At 37.2% G+C, this 19,828-nt stretch overlaps 1 protein-coding gene across 3 annotated transcripts in view; it reads left to right on the forward strand.

Annotated features, from left to right (window-relative positions):
• The first annotated feature begins 1,321 nt into the window (after nt 1-1,321).
• The window catches only part of bbs12 (Bardet-Biedl syndrome 12), an 89,391-nt gene continuing 70,884 nt past the window's right edge, over nt 1,322-19,828 (forward strand). The window contains exons 1-4 of one of the 3 annotated variants that reach the window (XM_055178123.2): nt 1,322-1,379; nt 12,224-12,349; nt 15,478-15,601; nt 16,971-17,103. The gene's annotated coding sequence lies outside the window, so the exon portion shown is untranslated. Of the gene's footprint in view, nt 1,380-11,966; nt 12,138-12,223; nt 12,350-15,432; nt 15,602-16,970; nt 17,104-19,828 lie in introns of those variants that run through there. The other 2 variants (XM_055178120.2, XM_055178125.2) reach the window with 2 other exon arrangements.

Consider the following 19,828-nt stretch of genomic DNA (forward strand, 5'->3'; position numbering starts at 1 on the left):
CACTTGGTGCTGTGGTGGGTGTAGCTTAATTTTTTGTCAATAATACAATCTAACATCAAACATGCCTAATTTATTTGTAAACTTACACAAAAATTGACCACTGCCTGAATTCATTTTGATGGGTAAGTTAGTCTAAAACCTCTCGTGTTATCAAAGATGATGTCCTTATCATTGTATAAAGGATTAAAGGTGCCAAAGAATGCATTGAACTAATGTGTTAAATTGTTATCTGAAGTTATGTGGCTTTATTAAAGGAATATTCCATTTTCTTAAAAGAAAAATTTACTCACCACCATGTCATCCAAAATGTTGATGTCTTTCTCTGTTCAGTCGGGAAGAGATTGTGTTTTTTGAGGAAAACATTGCAGGATTTTTCTCATTTTAATGGACTTTAGTGGACACCAATACTTGGCACTTGGCTCAACACGTAACAGTTTTTTTCGGCGGAGTTTCGGGGGACTGTGGACGGTCCCGGGCGAGGCGTGGGGGTCTTGTCTGGCGAAGCGATTGTCATTTTTGACAAGAAAAATGGAAAATATGCTCTTTTAAACCACAACTAACGTAAATGGGTAGTGACGTAGGGAGGTCACGTGTTACATATATAAAACGCACATTTACGGACCATTTTAAACAATAAACTGACACAAAGACATTAATTAGTATCATTCCACATACAACAACGTCGGAACGGTCCTCTTTCAACACACTTGTAAACACTGAGGCGGAGTTTCGCGTTCGTCCTCTGTGACCTTTTGACGTCATGACGTATTGCGTGGGGTCACAACCGGATCTAGATGAGAAGTTGTGGTTTAAAAGTGCATATTTTTTATTTTTCTTGTCAAAAATGACACTCGTTTCGCTGGATGGGACCCTGGTGCCTCGTTTGGGATCGTTTATAGACCTTTGAAACTCAGTTGAAAAAAACTGTTAAGTGTTGAGTTAAGTATTAAATGTTGGGCTCTATTAAGGTCCATTAAAATGAGAAGAGTCCTTCAATGTTTTCCTCAAAAAAACATGGTTTCTTCTGGACTGAACAAGGAGGGACATCGGCATTTTGGGTGACATGGTGGTGAGTGGATTATCTGGATTTTTCTTTTAAGAAAATTGACTATTCCTTTAAGTGCTTTATTAATATTTACATGTCCATTTACAACCCCAGAATTTGCCCTCAGAATGACATGGTCTATTTTTACATTATTTTCAAGGGTGATGAATAATAATGTTGAGCTCTGCTCTGATTGGCTGTTTCTCAGAGCAGTTCAGTTCAGTAGCTCTCTGTGTGTGTAAACAGATCTTATGTTTGTTCCATTGTCAGACAAAGATACAGATTTTGAGGAATAATCAATTGTTTGGAGATTGTTAATGGACATTTCTGAGTGGTAAGTTTGTGTTTTTTTCAGTAGTATAAACCTGCAAAAACGTAACTGTAGCGTCAGTAGTAGAACTTCAGCCTAAACGCTAGCATATAGCGCTAACTCATCAGTCACAACTTTGTTTTTAGCAATTAATTAATTAAATGTGTAATTTATTGTTGGGAACGTACATCTCAACTGTAATGTCACAGCTGGTGTTATGTTGAGATCTGTTTTCCAGCGGCCTTTTGCATGCACAAGGTTTACAAAAGGAGGAGGAAACAATCGTGTTTGAGGCTGACAAAATGTCATTACCATGTACAGATCTCTTATTATTCATCTATGCCTAGATAAATACAGTTTTACATTCTATGGAACCTTAAAAGATCATAAAAATTAAACAAAATATCAATGTTTAATTATTTCTTAAGTAACAAGCCTAAAACCAATAGTACAACAAATGCACAGTAATTATAGCATTAAAATAACTACAACAATGAAGCAATTCCATGAATGTTAAATCTTATATGTTAAATAAAGTTTACACTCTGCATTACATTATCAGGTACCCAAAATTATTAGTAAAATTGATGGACATTTACATCAAAAGTAATAATATCTAAAAGCACCAAGCAGTGATTCTCACTTTTTACAACCAGTGACCCCTTATTGGGGTGAAAAATTTTCAACCGTGTTTTTGAAAGGGTTTCGTTCATATTAAATTTGAACTCAAAAGTTATACTTTTTAAATTATCTTAAAAGCTTTCATAAAATTTTACAGTAGCAAGACTGATATGGTCCTTCAATGTAAATATCATCTTTTCATAACACAACACAATTATAATTTATAACAAATTGTTTCACAGACTTCCTGAATGAGCAATGCGGACCCCACTTTGAGAACCTCTTATAGGTTTGCATCTCAGAGAAAGCTAAGAATATATGGGTTCATCCGAAAGGTCGTCTCTGATCCCACACAATAATTAGATTTTCATAAAAGCATTCCCTTCCTGCCTTCCTGGCTATAATAATATATGTGCATAAAATACCGTAAAATATGCACAGCGGAATCAACGCAGACGTCCACAGATTTTGCCATGGGATGTGAATCATAGCATCCTCGTATTGTTTGCACTGTAGGAACTGATGCTGAATCGCAGACAGGATTGGTATTTTGAATAACCTTTTTTTCTGTATTTTGAATTACCCAACTGGGATTAGGGCCCATTAGCGTTTGAAGCCACAGGAAGGTCATCAAAATGAAACCGAAACCAAGTGAAAAACATGATATACAGTATGTTTTATGACATTTAACATAATATAAGATTACATTAAATATCACTTTATGTAAAAAAAAAAATCGACACTTTTATGAATGTAAGGCCACGGTGACATGGCTGGTTTCCCTTTTAAATTACCAGTCTCTATCAGAAGGAGGCGCTCAACAATTCACACAAAGCAACATTTCAACTTCTGTTCTGTCACTAAATATGTTAATGACAACTTTTAATTCTTCAAATACAGATTTGAAAACAATAATTTATAATTTATTATAGCTGATGTTCAGATATCCCAGTGATAAATCATAACAGTTAATCATCAGTTTGGGCCCATGTCCAACATCTTGACTAATTCTTCTGATGTGTTTACTTCTTCCGGAAAAGCTTGAAATGATGTATCAAAACTGGCTCACATTTCAAGAACTTGTCTGTGCAAGAGAGGCTTATTAACACTTAAATGTCTGCAAGCTATTAGCAGTCAGATTGCTACTGAAAAGGGGATGTAGGTTACTCCTACATAATGTATATAAATGTACCTTATAGATATTATCTGACACCCAACCAATTTAGATGTCTACATTTACCGTCTTTCAACCAAAAAAATCACTCCTACACAGAACCTTGCCTGTATGTCATAGGTCATGAATGCCTGATCAGGCCCGGTCACACAAAAACTATTGTAGGAATATACAGTAAGTGCACATGCAAACAAATAAGAATAAAAAAAATGAAACCACTGAAAACAAAAGATGGGAAAATAATATCAAAGACGTCATGCTTTTAGGGAGGTGTTTCCAGGCATCAATATTAGTGTGTGGGTTTTGAGGTTGGATGCTGTTTTGCTCACCATAAGACATTAGAAAAACACAAATGTTTGTTTCCACTCAGTAGATAACCGAAATCATAAATGGATTCGTTACCTTTTCATGACAAAATATTTGTGACAACGCCACAACCATGTTTTACAATTTTTTATTTTCTTTCTGTCTCTTCTGGTTGTCCTAACACGTGTTTACCATACAGCTGATTTGCATTGCATAATTATTGAAGAGCAATCAGAAAAATGTAAATCGGAAGAAATTGAAAAAATATACATTAATAGTCATCCCACGTCCAGACAGACGAACTGCTGGTCTTCCTGAGGTTAGTAAACCTTTCCACAGTGTTGTGGGTTTTGCATCTACGGTTGGGTCTTTACCCTTTCCATTTCAGATAGTGGTTGATTTATCTCCATTATCCATTATCGGCGTTTTTGAAACATCAAAAAGTTCAAATCTAATCTCTTTACACTATTTAAATAAAAGTAAATAAAAGCGTAAAGTTTTTTTTGGTTGTGCATTTCAATTAATTTCAATTCAACTTCAGTTAGTTTGTTTTGATTTAAACATTCATAACTTAAAAAATACAGCTAAGTAGCACAATAAAACAAAATAATAACATGATAACATAATAATAAACATGTTTTGACAAAAATGTAAAAAAAATGGATTTATCTCGTTTTGCAACGAAACTCTTCATGTATAATATAGTTGGATAATAAATAAACGAACGAAATAGGAGAAACTGGGTTTGAATGACATATCATTTGGCAGAGGATCTTAGCGTTTCTCTTTTGATGTTGTATTTTTGTGGTTAATAAAGGTCTTCTATATTTAGATCTATAAGCTCTGTAGTGTTTTCCGGTTGCACACACAGAAGAGTGTTGAGTCACTGGAAAACTGTGTTTTCATGAGCAACTGTTAAAAACCCCTTTACTGTCCCTAACTGCACAACTGAGCACAATTTTGTTTCTGGTGCCCTTTAAATTCCATCCCTTTCACTTTTAATCACGGGTCAATATATTGGCCTGCAGCTAATGGAACAAAAATATGTTTGTGGTTGTGCTTACCAGAAAACTGTGTGTGTGACTTCATCAATCCAAATGTGTGAAACCAAAATCTGTGTGCGTAAATGTAAATCTTAATGTTAATTAAGAAAAGCCATACTGATGATAATTGTCTGTCTGTTTGTATGTCCATGACTTTTGGCTTTTTTATTGTTAAGTTGTCTTATAAAGTCTGGGTCTAAGGAAGGGTCGTTGATTGGTAGTTTTTGGACTTACTTTAAAAAACAATTAAGATAAAATGCTTTATTTGGCATTGTACAAGTACAACAAAATTGTAGCCATCAACCTGTCCATACATACAGTACATAAAAAAAGGGGGTGGACAGAACAGGTCGACAGAGCATTTAGAAGAAGTACAGCATAGCATGATGGAGGGGGAGGAGAAAAAAACAAACCCACAGACTATGCTACAAAAGGAGTACAGTTTGGGAACAGGGAAAACACCTAAGCAACATAATCACATAGTCAGTACACCTTACAACATGAACAACACATGACTTGCAACACGATAGGGGAGAATGGTGGTTGGAGATATCCCAGCGCAGGCAATCATCCATCCGGTCCTGCAGACATTTATTCGGCGATGGTCACAGACTCGTCTGTCCGGCTGGGGGGTACAAAGGCGAAGGCGAGGGATTTGGGTACAGCGCTGGATCAGGGGTGCCGAAAGCAGATAAGATTGAAATTATTTGGTCTTGGGGCGAGTAGCCGCATTCGTTTACACGACTACTCTCTTAGTCCATTCTGGTCCATCAGCTTTTTCAAATCCCTGAGCATCTCCTTGATGTTATCCATATTGCGGGTCATTTCCAAGTTGTTATCCAAAATGCGGTTAATAGTCCCAGCCTGAGTGCTGACCACTCTGCCCACTGCTTCAATCATCCCGGGCAGCTTTTTTGGGCTTTGGGCAGCTGTCACCGTCTTCTTAATTTCTCGGCAAACCAGGGCAAAGCCTAATCCAGTCAGCAAGCCCCATGTTATCATGGTTCCGAATAGATATATATCTTCAATGTCCTCCACGGAAAGACCCGGCAGACACACGACCCGCCCCCTCTCCCATGCGTCCATCGTGTAGCCAGCTGCGAACGTACTGGCAGGGCAGACAGGTTCCCCCGAACCCAAGCTTCTTGTCGAGAAGATGGTGTCAATTGCGTTGAGAGACCAGTTGATCAAATCCATGATTTTTAGTTTCGAGAGCAGTGCAGAGAGAGAAGACACATAAGACTATACGACATGAGAGGAGCAAAGCAGGGAAGGTTACGGGGAGGAGAGGAGATAAAATGCGACCACCTTCACTGAGAGCCAAAAGAAGATCATATTTATAGGAATATCTTACAAGCAACTTTATTTTTTATTTGTATGATTGCTTTTTGTCCAATGCATTATTTCAGTGGTTCTCAAACTTTCGGCATGAGGCCCCCCCTTGTGTACGGTGACCCCCACGTGTGCACTTGTTGAATTTAACAAAACTTATTAAAATATACAATGTAGTGCTGTTGCTTAGTAGTCTTATGTTTCTAAGATTTAATAACACAGAATTCATGAAAAATTTATGTATTTTATAAAATGTTATAAAACTGGGTCCCCCCTGGCACAATCTTGGGACTTCCAGGGGGCCATGGCCCCCAGTTTGAGATCCACTGCATTAAGTGACACTATCTGCTTACAGACAATCAGTTCAATAATATAAGTGTTTTAGGGTAATTCGTCCTCACACTTCCCGCCCCCTCTTTCCCCTCATTACAAAAGATCTTGTTCAATGTGCAATAACACTCAATATTTAACAAACGAACCGACTGACACCAGTGGATATACATAAGTGACGAAAATTGTAACTTAATGTTTGACATTCGCAATTCAAGTCTTATTTTAATTGAAGAAACCTGAAAGCCAGTGAAAGCAAACATTGATCTATTTAGATTTCTTTGACAACATGACAACACTGCAACCAATTTTCTGAAAATCAGCCTGGCAGGAGTTTTCAAAAAAGTCAGTTTTCCGGATACTGCGTTTGCGTGTGGACGACGCCAAACCGCACAGATAAAACTGCGCCCATGGTCGTGTGGACAAGTAGCCTATAGTACATATAAGTGCATAGTGTGTAGTATGTCATTTGGGACATAGCTTATACTGCTTTATACACAGCTTACCACAATGCACCAAGATTGTGATGTCACAACAGCAACTTGCCTGGTGTGCGCAGTTTTCAAACTGCTCTTGTGGCATGTCATACACCGATCCGTCTGCGCAGCACAGCATTAAATCGAACACACCTGCAATTTTAGTGATTAAAGGCTTTAAGGGGACATATCATGAAAATCTGACTTTTTCCATGTTTAAGTGCTATAATTGGGTCCCCAGTGCTTAAAATGTGAAAAAAAACAGTAACTTAGTTTTGCTAAACCATTCTCTGCACCAATGTGAAAAAAATTGAAATTTGGCTTCCCCTGTGATGTCAGAAGGAGATAATACCATCCCTTAATCTGCACTATCCAACCACGACACTGCCATTTAGTGCAGAGATCAGCTCATTTGCATTTAAAAGGACACATTCAAAAATGGCACATTTTTGCTCACACCTACAAAGTGTCAATTTTAACATGTTATAATAAATTATCTATATGATATTTTGAGCTAGAACTTCATATACGTACTCTGGGGACACCAAAGATTTGTGAAATGGCCCCTTTAAAGCTTCCCAGTTAAACCCATTTCAAGTGTTTTGCCAGCGTTGTGCATTTGTGCAAAGTAAGAAATGATGCGCATTCGAGTTGTTGAGACTGAGAGAAGTATGCAAGGGAAGGGTATACAATTTTTTTATGGAGTCAGCAGAGAAACTTTTATTCAATCCAGTGCCTCGTTTCTTGTTTATTGTTGTAATAATATATACAATACTGACAGAGATGAAATTAAAACAGAATGTATTTTTATTGAAGCAGATGTAAAAACGGATGATCGGGAACGTTGCAGCACTAACACACACAGGGAAAGTCACAGGAGTCCGGGTTATGGCAATAGTCTTTATCTTAAGTGTAGGAAATCCGATAGAGGATGGGAGGAAATCACTGGAGGAAATCTAGGGAGCCTGGTAGGAAATGTCTGCACAGAAAGATGGGTTAGTTTACAAGACCTGACAAAGAGTGAGTGAGTGTGGCTTTTAATAGTGTGCTGATTGATGAAGGCAAAATAGGTGGTGCTCATTAGTAATCAGGTGACAGTGATCGGTGATGAGTGTGGGAATGACCTGGTGTCTCCGGTACAATTGTCTGTTTTGCCCCCTCGTGGGTTTTTGTTTTTCTATGTCTGTGTTAAATAAAGTTCTGCGTTCATCTGCCACCTGCATCTGGGTTTGGTCCTTGCACGTTCATGAAAAATTTCCAGAATTCACATTTTGGGTAAACCTACCCATTTGTATTTTGGGTCTGCTTTGTAAGGATCGTGAGACATTGTGTTGACACATTCCATTGAAAGTTGTTAGTCAGCCCTTCCATTATTAAGTCTAATATAAATATGAACAATTCAAATTCAATGTGAAAGTTTCCTCGGCCTCAGAAAGGAGATGAAAGAGATCGTTCTCGCTGCGTTCTCTCACATCGAAACAGGTAAACAGTCATCCCGTGAAACCTCGGTAAAGCTCTTTCCTGTTTGAGGTGGGGGTGCAGGCTTTGTTTTTAATGCAAGTTAAATGTAAGAACGAACACATTCACCTGTTACATAAACATTTAAAATGTTTCAAGCCTGACTGCTTGAAGCCTATGGGGAAGGCAGAAAATACTAGCAGATTTTGATACTGTATTTTTCTGCTTTTAATGCAAAACTCTTTGTTGTTGGTGTTTGTTAAGGCAAGTATCACTTGTAGTATTGCTCACATGTGAAACTAACTCATTCAGTTCAAAATGAACTCGATAGCTTTTGACAGTTTTGCATCAAAGTGGCTTTACAGAAAACCAGTAGATATAAGCAAAAAATAGTATAGAAGAACAGAAAAAACTATTCATGAATAACAGAAAAATAACATGGTATTATTGGAAGATGCATGTTAATGATCTGTAATAATAATTGTAATCACTGTTAAATATGCATAGCACTATTACATTTATGCATTCGGCAGATGCTTTAACTAAAGCGACTTACAATGCATTACAAGCTATACATTTGTGCTGCTGAGATACAGTATACAGCTCAGTGAAATGTAAAGTCACTTTTTCCAGTGTACATTTTACATACACTGAAATGCATACTTTTAAGTATGTAACAAGTTATTTAATATGTACACTGGTAATAGAAAGAGTACATTTATAACCCCAAGTAAGTAAACTTTTGGATGTAGACACAAATAGCATGCCTAAAAAAGTATGCCAAATTATGTAATAACAACTATATAAATGATGTATACACCCTTTAAAGATGCCGTGTGTAATTTTTAGAAGGATCTCTTGACAGAAATGAAAAATAATATACAAAACTATGTTATCAGGGGTGTTTAATGACCTTTCATAATTAACCGTCATGCGTTCATTACCTTAGAATGAGACTTTTTATCTACATACACAGAGGGTCCCCTTACATGGAAGTCGCCATTTTGTGCCACCATGTTTCTACTGAAGCCCTTAACAGACAAGTGCTTTTACTAAGTTGTCCACGACGATGGCATGTTTGTCCGGTGGCGGCTACCATAGAGACGTTATTTGCAATTCGCAACCTCACCACTAGATGCCACTAAAATGTACACACTGCACCTTTAATACAATAAACCACTTATCTTTTATAGCTGCTGACAGTATGCTTAGTACATTATAATGTGCTTATAATGTGTGTTTTATCAAAAGTTTGGAGTGAGATTACAAGCGGGGGGGGGGGGGGATTTAGGTATTTACAGCAGCGGGCCCTCTGCGGCTCGGCTCCGACAAATTCTCAAGTTTTTGCTAGCAGTTCAATAATTTTTCATAATTGACAGCACAAATAGAAATTAATTACACTTGGTACATTTGATAAAAGACAGACATATTTATCCAAATAAAATAAATTGTTTTGAAATTTAAACAATTTAAATAAAGTTTTAACGACATGGCAATAATAATGAAATACATTTCTATTTTTTTCATTAAGTTCAAGAAGCCTCCAGTCAACTTTCCCTGGTAAACTGAAGCTTCCGCATTCATCACATCTTGCTCTTCCGACTCTCACTCCGTGTGTGGATCCAAGTGGATCCAAGTTGAAATCTGACAACTCCGTATGATTTCTCGAATTGCTCTCGCAGTACTTTGATGTCATCTGCATGTTGGTACTTGAATCGTTGGGTAAAGTTGAGTTCACTTACCTAAAAAACTCGAGACAGCTATGAACTCGACAGAGAACTTCCCTGCGCCTCGTCCATTAATTTTATATAGCAAAAGTTATTTCTTCTCAGTGTGAGAAATACAAGGTGTGAGCGTGTGAACTCACTGAAATGCGTATGTGAAGGCGTGAGAATTGAGAGCCCTGTGCATCTTGTGTATGTGTTTGTGGATCTTGACTTGACCTTTTAGGTTATGTGTGCTTCGTGTGTTTTTCCCAGAGATACCTCTGCCCGTAAAAGACAAAGATCTGGGCGTTCCAGAAATTCATTCCAGAAGATAAATATAGTTTTATTAATCATCAGAAAAAACAATGGAAAAGATCTAAAGCTCCAAAGTTCGAGCCAGATATGTGTCCTTACGAGATAAACATTCCTGTTTATTTACCAGAAATCTATTTGACTTCATTCAAGTGCAAAAGGAGAAACGGAGAATTGTCCACAGTGGCTGTGTCCGAAAGCTAAGGCAGCTGATTTGTTGCCTCGCTGCCTCATGAGGCAGTGACTTTCGGCAGCTCCAAGAAACGCTTTTGGATAGAATTCAAAGGCAGCAAAATTGAATTCTTTTGAATTATAAACAGAGAGTGCCTTTGTGATAACTAACCCTATATTTGAAAACTACAATACTAATTTCTCGCTAGAAATGCATTTAAATGGTGTAAAAAGTGAAAATAAAACCATATTAACTTGCTTGTTTAAAGCCCAAATTGACATAATTTAGATTTTTTTGTCTAAAAACTAGAATTATTTTCTTGTTGTTGTTAGGGTTCGGGAAATTTTTCTTATTTTTAAATCTCAATGTTGACAGGTATGGTTAAACATCACATTGGTTTCAAAGACATGTGGGAATTCTGACAAGTGCAGAATTTTCATTTTTGAGTGAACTTTAGCTTAAGTTGACTAATAATTTCATTGTTTAATAATTTCAAAATTTTATTTTCAGACAAAATGATCATTTGCTCTGGTCTGGGGGGACAGTGCCCCCCTGCCCTCCTAAACTCTGCCTATATTACCAAATGCGAAGCATCGCGTTCCTCTCTCTACAGTACTTGCAAGATTTAACTTCATATGATGCAAATTTTTCGCTTGAGTTAAATATTTTCCACTTGCGTGAAGATGCATTTGAAAATGTCTCAAAGGTTTCAAAGACATGGGTGAGTAAGTGCAGACTTTTCATTTGTGGGTGACGTTTAGCTTAAGTTGACTAATAATTTCATTGTTTAATAATTTCATAATATCATTAATAGCAAAATGATAATTTGCTTTGGTCTGGGGGGCATTGCCCCCCCCTGCCCCCTAACCTCTGCCTATATTACCAAATGCGAAGCATCGCGTTCCTCTCTCTACATTACTCGCAGGTTTTAACTTAATTTCATGCAAATTTTTCACTTGAGTTGAATATTTTCAACTTGCATGAAGATGCATTTGAAAACGTCTCATAGGTTTCAACAACATGTGGGTGAATAAAACATGTGTGCCGAATTTTCTTTTTGGGTAAACTTCAGCTTAAGTTGACTAATAATTTCATTGTTTAATAATTTCGTAATTTCATTAATAGCTCAGACAAAATCATAATTTACTCTACCTCTGTTACCAAATGTTCCCCTCTCTAGATTACTCACGGGATTTAACTTTGTGTGATGTAAATTTTTCGCTTGAGTTGAATATTTTCAACTTGCGTTAAGATGCATTTGAAAACGTCTCATAGGTTTCAATGACATGTGGGTGAGTAAAACATGTGTGCCGAATTGAAATTTTTGGGTGAACTTTATCTTAAATTGACTAATAATTTCATTGTTCAATAATTTCATAATTTCACAATAGCTCAGACAAAATCATAATTTGGTCTGGTCTGGGGTTGCACGTGCCCCCCTGCCCCCCTAAACTCCGCCTATGTTACCAAATGTGAACCATCGTGTTCTTTTCTCTAGATTACTCGTCGGATTTAACTTCGTTTCATGCAAATTTTCATGGCAAAAAAAACATCGCATAGGTTTCAACGACATGTGGGTGAGTAAACGAGTAAAAAAATTTCATTTTTGGGTAAACTTTAGCTGAAGTTGACTTATAATTTCATTGTTTAATAATTTCATAATTTCATTTATAACTCAGACAAAATCATAATTTGCTCTGGTCTGGGGGTGCATGTGCCCCCCTAAACTCCGCCTATGTTACCAAATGCGAACCATTGCATTCTTTTCTCTAGATTACTCGTCGGATTTAACTTCGTTTCATGCAAATTTTCATGCCAAAAAAAACATCTCATAGGTTTCAGCGACATGTGGGTGAGTAAACGAGTAAACAATTTTCATGTTTGGGTGAACTTTAGCTGAAGTTGACTAATAATTTCATTGTGGTTGACCTAACACAGAGAGGAAGAACCTTCTAAAGGATCAGGTACCTGTTGCGGTGAGGGAGATCTTTACCAAGCTAATGGACGGTTACCCAAAATTCTCTGCCTGTGGAAGAACAGTGGCCGCATTTGTCATGCATTCCCGTAAGTCAACCTCACAGAAAGTCAGACCACAGCCTGGAATTGTGGAATTTCTATTAAGATGTCGTGTGACATAAAAGATGTTTCTCTATGATTCTCACCTTACAGAATCTGCATCGTCTGCATTATAATCAATTATATTTCATTTTTAAGTAAATTTTCTTTTTAGGAAAGCTTTTTGCATTGTGACATTTTAATGAATGAGGTGCATAAAAAGCGGCAACCTATTATGCATTAAAAACATTTCATAAATGATGTAGACACACTTTAACCTTTCAATACACCAAATCACTTATCCCTTATGGATAAGGGATATGTACATTATGGGGTGGTTTCCTGGACAGTGAATATCTTAAGCCAGGACTAGGCCTTAGATTAATTAGGAAGTATAACTATTTTTTACAAACATGCCTTACTAAAAACATTACTAATGTGCATTTTCAGGCCAAAAAAAGTGCACTGATGTATTTTAAGATATGTCGGTGCAAGTTGTTTTCAGTTTGGACAGCTCTTACATTTGTTTTAGTCTAGGATTAGTCTAATCCCTGTCCGGGAAACTGCACCTATATGCAGTGATGCCGGTAACGCGTTACTTAGTAACGCGTTACTCTAATTTTACCACTTTTTTTAGTAACGAGTAATCTAACGCGTTAATATTTCCAAACCAGTAATCAGATTAAAGTTACTTATCCAAGTCACTGTGCGTTACTATTTTTGAAATTTTCCTTAGTAAAATATATATTTTCTTGTATATTTCTTCTTGCGTCTCGGGAAGTGAAGTCAGGTGTGCGACAAGTCACGTTTTCAGCACGAGGACAATTCAGGTCACGTGTAAGCGACACAAACGTAAACAACGTACAATGAAGAGAGAAGAGAGATGCAGCTACAAAAACTCTACGTCAATTTAAAAAAAAAAAACCTTTGGAGTCGCAGCACGGCGCAGACAGTCAAACTAAGAGCAAGTCCCACATAGTCCCACCCGGTGATGCGAAGCAGTGAGCAGGAGTTCATCCACTACCCAAACAACAAAAGCTGGACTTCAGTGCAAAACCAGTAAGTGTGGGAGAGTTGAAGAACGAAAGTAACAAAGCGATTTTCTCCGAGCCCTGATAACATCTAAATCTCACTATGACCGCATATTAGCACATAACCTCTGAAAGAGTTGACAAATATCGCGTTATTTACTCACCGATTTCCACGTGTAGATCCAGAACTGTGTTTTCAACCATGATAAGTACATTCCAAAAGCGGTCTTTTTTTCTTACAACGCGTTGTGTTTCTCGTTTCATGTGTTACAATACTGATAAATCTACAAGGTATTTAGTATATAACATCCTGAAGACTTCTCCGTTTTTCAAAATAAAAGTAAGTCGAGTTTATAGAGTAAGTAGATCCTGTCGGGTCAAAAGTAACACTTGTTAGTTTTGTCCCGCTGCTAATACTGTGTATAATATGGTAAAAAATTGATATTATTCTAATTTGATTTAATTTTATTTTCATAGTGTTTAAACTATTGAATTTTTTTAGTCTCAGCAATTTAAGTTTGTACTGTTGGTTGCTTTTGAAACATTTGATAAAACTGAAATTTAAAATAAAAATGTAATTTAATTATTTTTTACAAAGATAAATGACAAAATAAGTTTGCAGTTACATATTAAAGAGGTCATAGTAATATATATTTAATAAAAACAAGTGTAACACAAAAATCTATCATGTTTTGTTGTGTTACTTTTGACCCACCTGTGTGTTACTTTCGTCCCTGCTGTCAAGGTCAAAAGTAACAATTCAGTACTCTTGTTTAAAGTGAAATTATACAGAAGTCGTTTTACATTTGTTCAAAATTCCAGCTGGTTTTGATAGACCACACTTGTGAGTTATTGACCACAACAAAAATATATCTCTGTCTAAAACATTAACTTTTAAAATTAAGTTTTTCTGAAAATGGCCCCTGCTCTCCCCTATTTATGTTAAGTGAAGTCAAGAAAGACTCATATATATATATTTTAGTTTTTTAAAACACAACAGTTCAACTTAAAATGTCAGGAGGTACATTGTTGACGTTACTGTTAAAAATGCACTTCCAATAAAGTGAGTGTTGGCAAAACCGGTTGTCATTTTTAATGTTGAGGCAGTGGGGGTGTTGGCAGCTACTGGAATGTAACTAACAAAGTAACTTGTAATCTAACTTAGTTACTTTTAAAATCAAGTAATCTGTAAAGTAACTTAGTTACTTTTTAAAGGAGTAATCAGTAATCAGTAATCAGATTACTTTTTCAAAGTAACTGTGGCATCACTGCCTATATGTTTAGTACATTATAATTGTAAAAAATTGATTTGTTGACAAAGCCATAATTTATTGGTCAAAAGGTTTGGGAACCTTCCATGTGAGGACTGTCTTCCCTTCACATTACTGCAACTGTAACTTATGACTTTGGAACAGTGTTGTTCCTGCTAAAGATTACAGGATTTTCGTATTTGAATCACAATTACACACAGCTGATCTGAACTCTTTATTATTATATGCAGTAGATCAAACAACCGTCTCCTCGTTCTCATTGTTGTAATATCATGGGAGCGATTAACAATGATGACTGGTTGGAATTTTTACCCAACACAAGAAGTATAGTCAGTGTTCTGTTGGATAACAATGGTGCATGAAGTGTTATGGAAGAGGAAGCCATTGTATTACTCCCTTTGGGATTTAGATTAGACCAAAAAAAAGAATAATGTTGAATGGCTGTGTCGTTGGCAGACCGTTATTGGTATAGATAACATCTACAGGACGCTACTAAGAGGTCTAAACCTTGTTCACATGCTTTTGTTATTATTTTTAGACATACTTACGCTAACAGGGAGGATGTTGGGAGCCATGTGACATCACGTATTGCAACCGCCATTTTAAATGGATTCGGAATGCAGATTCCTTTCATGTTCCCAAGAAAACACACGTACCTGGATTTTAAAATGACTTTAATGATACAGCATCAAATATCTACATTTTGTAAATTTGCAGTATTCTTAGAGATTTAAACAACTTGTTGAGTTTTACAGGGGTGAGCAACACTTTATTGATTGCCTGATTTTGTTCTTGCTTACTCACTCTGTTGATTCAATGTGTTTTGTGTCTGAAGCCACAAGATGTGAGGTAATTGCTCTTGGGACGAGCAGTTTGAATACAAACACAAGTCCAGCACTCACAGGATGAATCCTGCATGATTCCTATGCGGTGGTAACTGCTCGGAGATCACTGATAAGGTAAACAAACTGCCGTTGATCTGCTCATTGATGTCCAACATCAAAGGCACTTCCAGATAGACTAATAAATGTTTAGATGCAATTGACTGAATGCATGATTTCTTAAATCTTTGGAAGTAGAGTCATTGTAGGCATAAAAGTACTTAAAATGTACCCAAAGGATGGACTGGATAGTGAAGGAAAAGCAGCACACACATTGTTGTGGTTTATAAACATCCCATGATGCACTTCAAGAAATTGACTGAGAAAATGACCAGAGGGTGCACAGCTGTAATAGCAACGACAAATGAAACAGAAGCGGTGCAAGAACTGAGCCCTGTGGGACCCCACATTTCATGAATGTCCATTCAGATTTGTAATTGCCTTTGTTTGCATATTGACCCCCTCCCCAGAAAGCCATTCAAAGGCAGAACTGAGATATGGTAATACCAGCACTGATATTTTGCCTTAATTAGCATTTAAGCGATTTATTATGAGCACTGTCTCTCTGCTGTGATGTGGGGATTTAGATTAAGAACAACCATCTCAATGATCTTGCCTATAAAATGAAGATTTGAAATGGGTTTAAGCTGTCTCTTTTTATGAGAGGTTTAACAACTGTAGGTTTCATGGACTCTTGAAAAGTACCTGAAAGCAGTAAGGCATTTACTATAAGACATCTCTTTCCAGAAAGTTAACACCTTTTAATAAAAGATTGGGAGAGATAAAGCCACAAGTAGGGGTGGGTGGTGTGACCAATAATCTGTTTCATTATATGAGTACATTTATTTCACAGTAATGGTATCATGCTCACCCTTCGCTAAACAAGCCATATGATAGGCTACTATACATTGTGATCCTTTTAGCTGCTTGTTTCTCATGTGAGGCAAGGCTATTTTTATATATGCTTGCAGAAATGTAACTATTTCCCGTTCAGTATATGGTCATTTCAACCATGTAGCTGATGCAATCCACAGTCAACAAACTTCTGTCTAGGACTATCGTGCTACACAGAACAACAGAGTCACAGACAACACAGAGCTACACAAGATAAAAACAACACAGAGCTATACGTAGCCTTACAGAAAAGTAAGTGCTAGAAATGTAGAGCATCCATGCATTCATTTGTGCATGCGTCCATATGTCTTTCCTTGCGTCCATTTGTCTATGCATTTGTCTCCATCCACCTATGAATGCCCATTAGCTTGTCTTTTAATGATTAGTTTATTCCAAAATAAATCCTGTTTTATCATTTACTTGGCTGTGCGACCTAACAACTAATATTGTTTTGCATCTACATCATATCTAGCATTTTGTTTTTATTTGGAAAGCGTAAATGGTTATTGGAGTGTTTGTTGTATCTGAAGTCTTTTCTGTGTTTTTGTACCAGCTCTCCAAATAAAAGCAGTCCAGCTTTGGCCAGTCGGCTTTGTAAAGCAGCCATGTTTAGTCGATTTAAATCGGTATCTAAAGAAGCCCAGAGGGAGGAGCTACTCAACACTGTCACCTACAGAGAGGCAAAGGTACTGCAGTCCTATTTAACCCTGACTATCCCACTCAATTATTTCGATTGTTGTAAAAGATGCCACGTCTACTGAGTTTTATTGATAAAACCTCACTGTCCACACTTAACAATATAAGAAAAGTAACAAACTAAACCCAGGCAATGGCTACACAGCAAAATCAAGTGTTAAATGTACACTAATGGTGTTTATATGAGTACCACCAGACAACGATTGTGAGAATTTGTGTGGTCACGGTACATTAAAGACATTTCAAATAAGACAATAATAAATGAGTAATGTAAAAATATAAAATTTGCAACAAACATTACTCCACAACGAGAGTACAAAAAATTATAAGCTTTATATGACATGAAGCGCAGCTCCTCTCGACACAGATAAGATGCTGCAGACTGAGCAATCGAGGCAGCTTATCGTATCGCTTAAAGTGAGCTGCTGTTCACGAAGTTAAAGTCTGAGATTTTTTCATACCAGCATAGGGTAGAGCGGGGTTTGTTGGCACACTTTTCACTCTCTTTCATATTTCTCAGTCATGTTACATGTCTAACCAGTAACAACAGTAAGGTTAAGATCTCAGCTAATCATCAGATACCTTTAATGTTTACAAATGATTCCTAAATTTTGTTTATTCATCATTAAAGTCATCTTGTGCACCTGTGCCAACCAGCCTCAGTATTGGGGGTTGGTTGGCACAGATGCTACAGTTACAAAGAATGAGGTGACAAATATATAGAACATAAGAATTTAATTCAAAACAGAAGCAGAAAAACAAAAAAATTCTGGCCATTTTAGCCAAATTATTAACCATGTTAGTATGTGTGTGTGAGTTTGTGTATGAGTGGCACTGAAGACAAACTTCTCCAGGTCGGCTATTCCCATAAAACTCAAAACAAATATTCCTTTGAACTAAACAACAGTTTGTATGTGTGTGTGGGGGTGTGGTGAGTGGCACTGAAGCCAAACTTTCTCAGGCCAGCTATTCTCTTAAAGGCGGAGTGCACAATGTTTGAAAGCTAATGTTGATATTTGAACACCTAAAGGATTATTAGGATCACCTGTTCAATTTCTCATTAATGCAATTATCTAATCAACCAATCACATGGCAGTTGCTTCAATGCATTTAGGGGTGTGGTCCTGGTCAAGACAATCTCTTGAACTCCAAAATGAATGTCAGAATGGGAAAGAAAGGTGATTTAAAGGATAATTCCGGCATTTAACACTTTGAGTCTCATTTCTGGTTTGTTTTGGATGAACTACAGTGATGGACACAGAAATTTTGACAATGGGTCGAGTCTTGACTTTTCGACTCATTTAGAAGCGTCTCTTGACTGCCCCAGAATGGAAGTCAATGGCCATGCACAAACACGCCATCAAAACAACACTCAACGTTCACCCCCAAAACTGCACCACTCACCGAGTGGTCCGTGTTGTTCGTTGATGATTAAAAACAAATATATTGGCGCAATGTATGATTTCAATCCGTGTTATTTGCTATAGTGGAACTATTTTTTCAGATACCTCACAACCGCGTATATACTTCCGCTCTATATTTGAGTCTGAAGCATGAATGAACGTAGTCCAACAAACTGTAATAAAACGGTAGCATACTTTCAAAATCAAGTTTATTTATAACAGTTACACCATCCAATATGTTTTTTTTCATCGGCAGAACAATAAAGAAGATATTTTGCAGAAACCCCAGTGCAAGTCAACAGATCCGCACACTTTAAGAGCTTAAGCATATATATCCAATACAACAGTAATCCCCCATAACTCTGTGTGACATATTGACGTCTTGTGAAGCAAATCAATCAGTTTTTGCAAGAAACTGAACGTTATTTACAACACTATTAGCGTAAATGCTAAAGCAGGAAGCGCGCTTTACGTTCAAGGCGATCTCTTCCACACTGGTGCCGTTTGGTGGCTGTTGGCTATGGATGTTGGTCTGTCTGCGCCACTTATTGAGCGGGAGCGTGAAGCGCACTTCCTGCTTGGCAAAAGCTCTGCATTAACGCTGTAAAATATTTATATATATATTCGAATCTCAAAACTGAAAATCGAATGTCAACCCACGGAACAAATATTCGAATATTCTGGTCCAGCCCTACAAATATGGGAAAAATTTCTTCTGCGAGAAACCGAGCGAAAAAACTACAACCACATGTAAAAACAAACAGACCCTTTTCTGTTTCCCGGCGGCGGAGTGATATATCAGCTAGCAAACAGTCTTCCAAGAGAAGTCAATGGAATTTTACAAAATGCCAAATAAAACACGACAGAAACTGTTTTTCGCTACACAACTTGTTTTTGGTCATCAGCGAACGCCGCGAACCACTCGGTGAGTAGCGCAGTTTTGGAGGTGACCGTTGGGTGTTGTTTTGGTGACATGTTTGTGCATGGCCATTGGCTTCCATTCTAAAGCAGTCAAGAGACGCCTCCAAACCAGTCAAAAACTCAAGACACGACCCACTGTCAAAACCTCCGTGTCCATCACTGCAGCTCATCCAAAACAAACCAGAAATGAGACTCAAAGTGTTAAATACCGGAATTATCCTTTAAGCAATTTTGAGCATGGCATGGTCATTTCACAATCTGCTCAGTTACGGGGATTTTCACGCACAACCATTTCTAGGGTTTACAAAGAATGGTGTGAAAAGGGAAAACATCCAGTATGCGGCAGTCCTGTGGGCGAAAATACTTTGTTGATGCTAGAGGTCAGAGGAGA

Source organism: Misgurnus anguillicaudatus, chromosome 16 (genome assembly GCF_027580225.2).
Source record: "Misgurnus anguillicaudatus chromosome 16, ASM2758022v2, whole genome shotgun sequence".
Taxonomy (NCBI): Eukaryota; Metazoa; Chordata; class Actinopteri; order Cypriniformes; family Cobitidae; genus Misgurnus; species Misgurnus anguillicaudatus.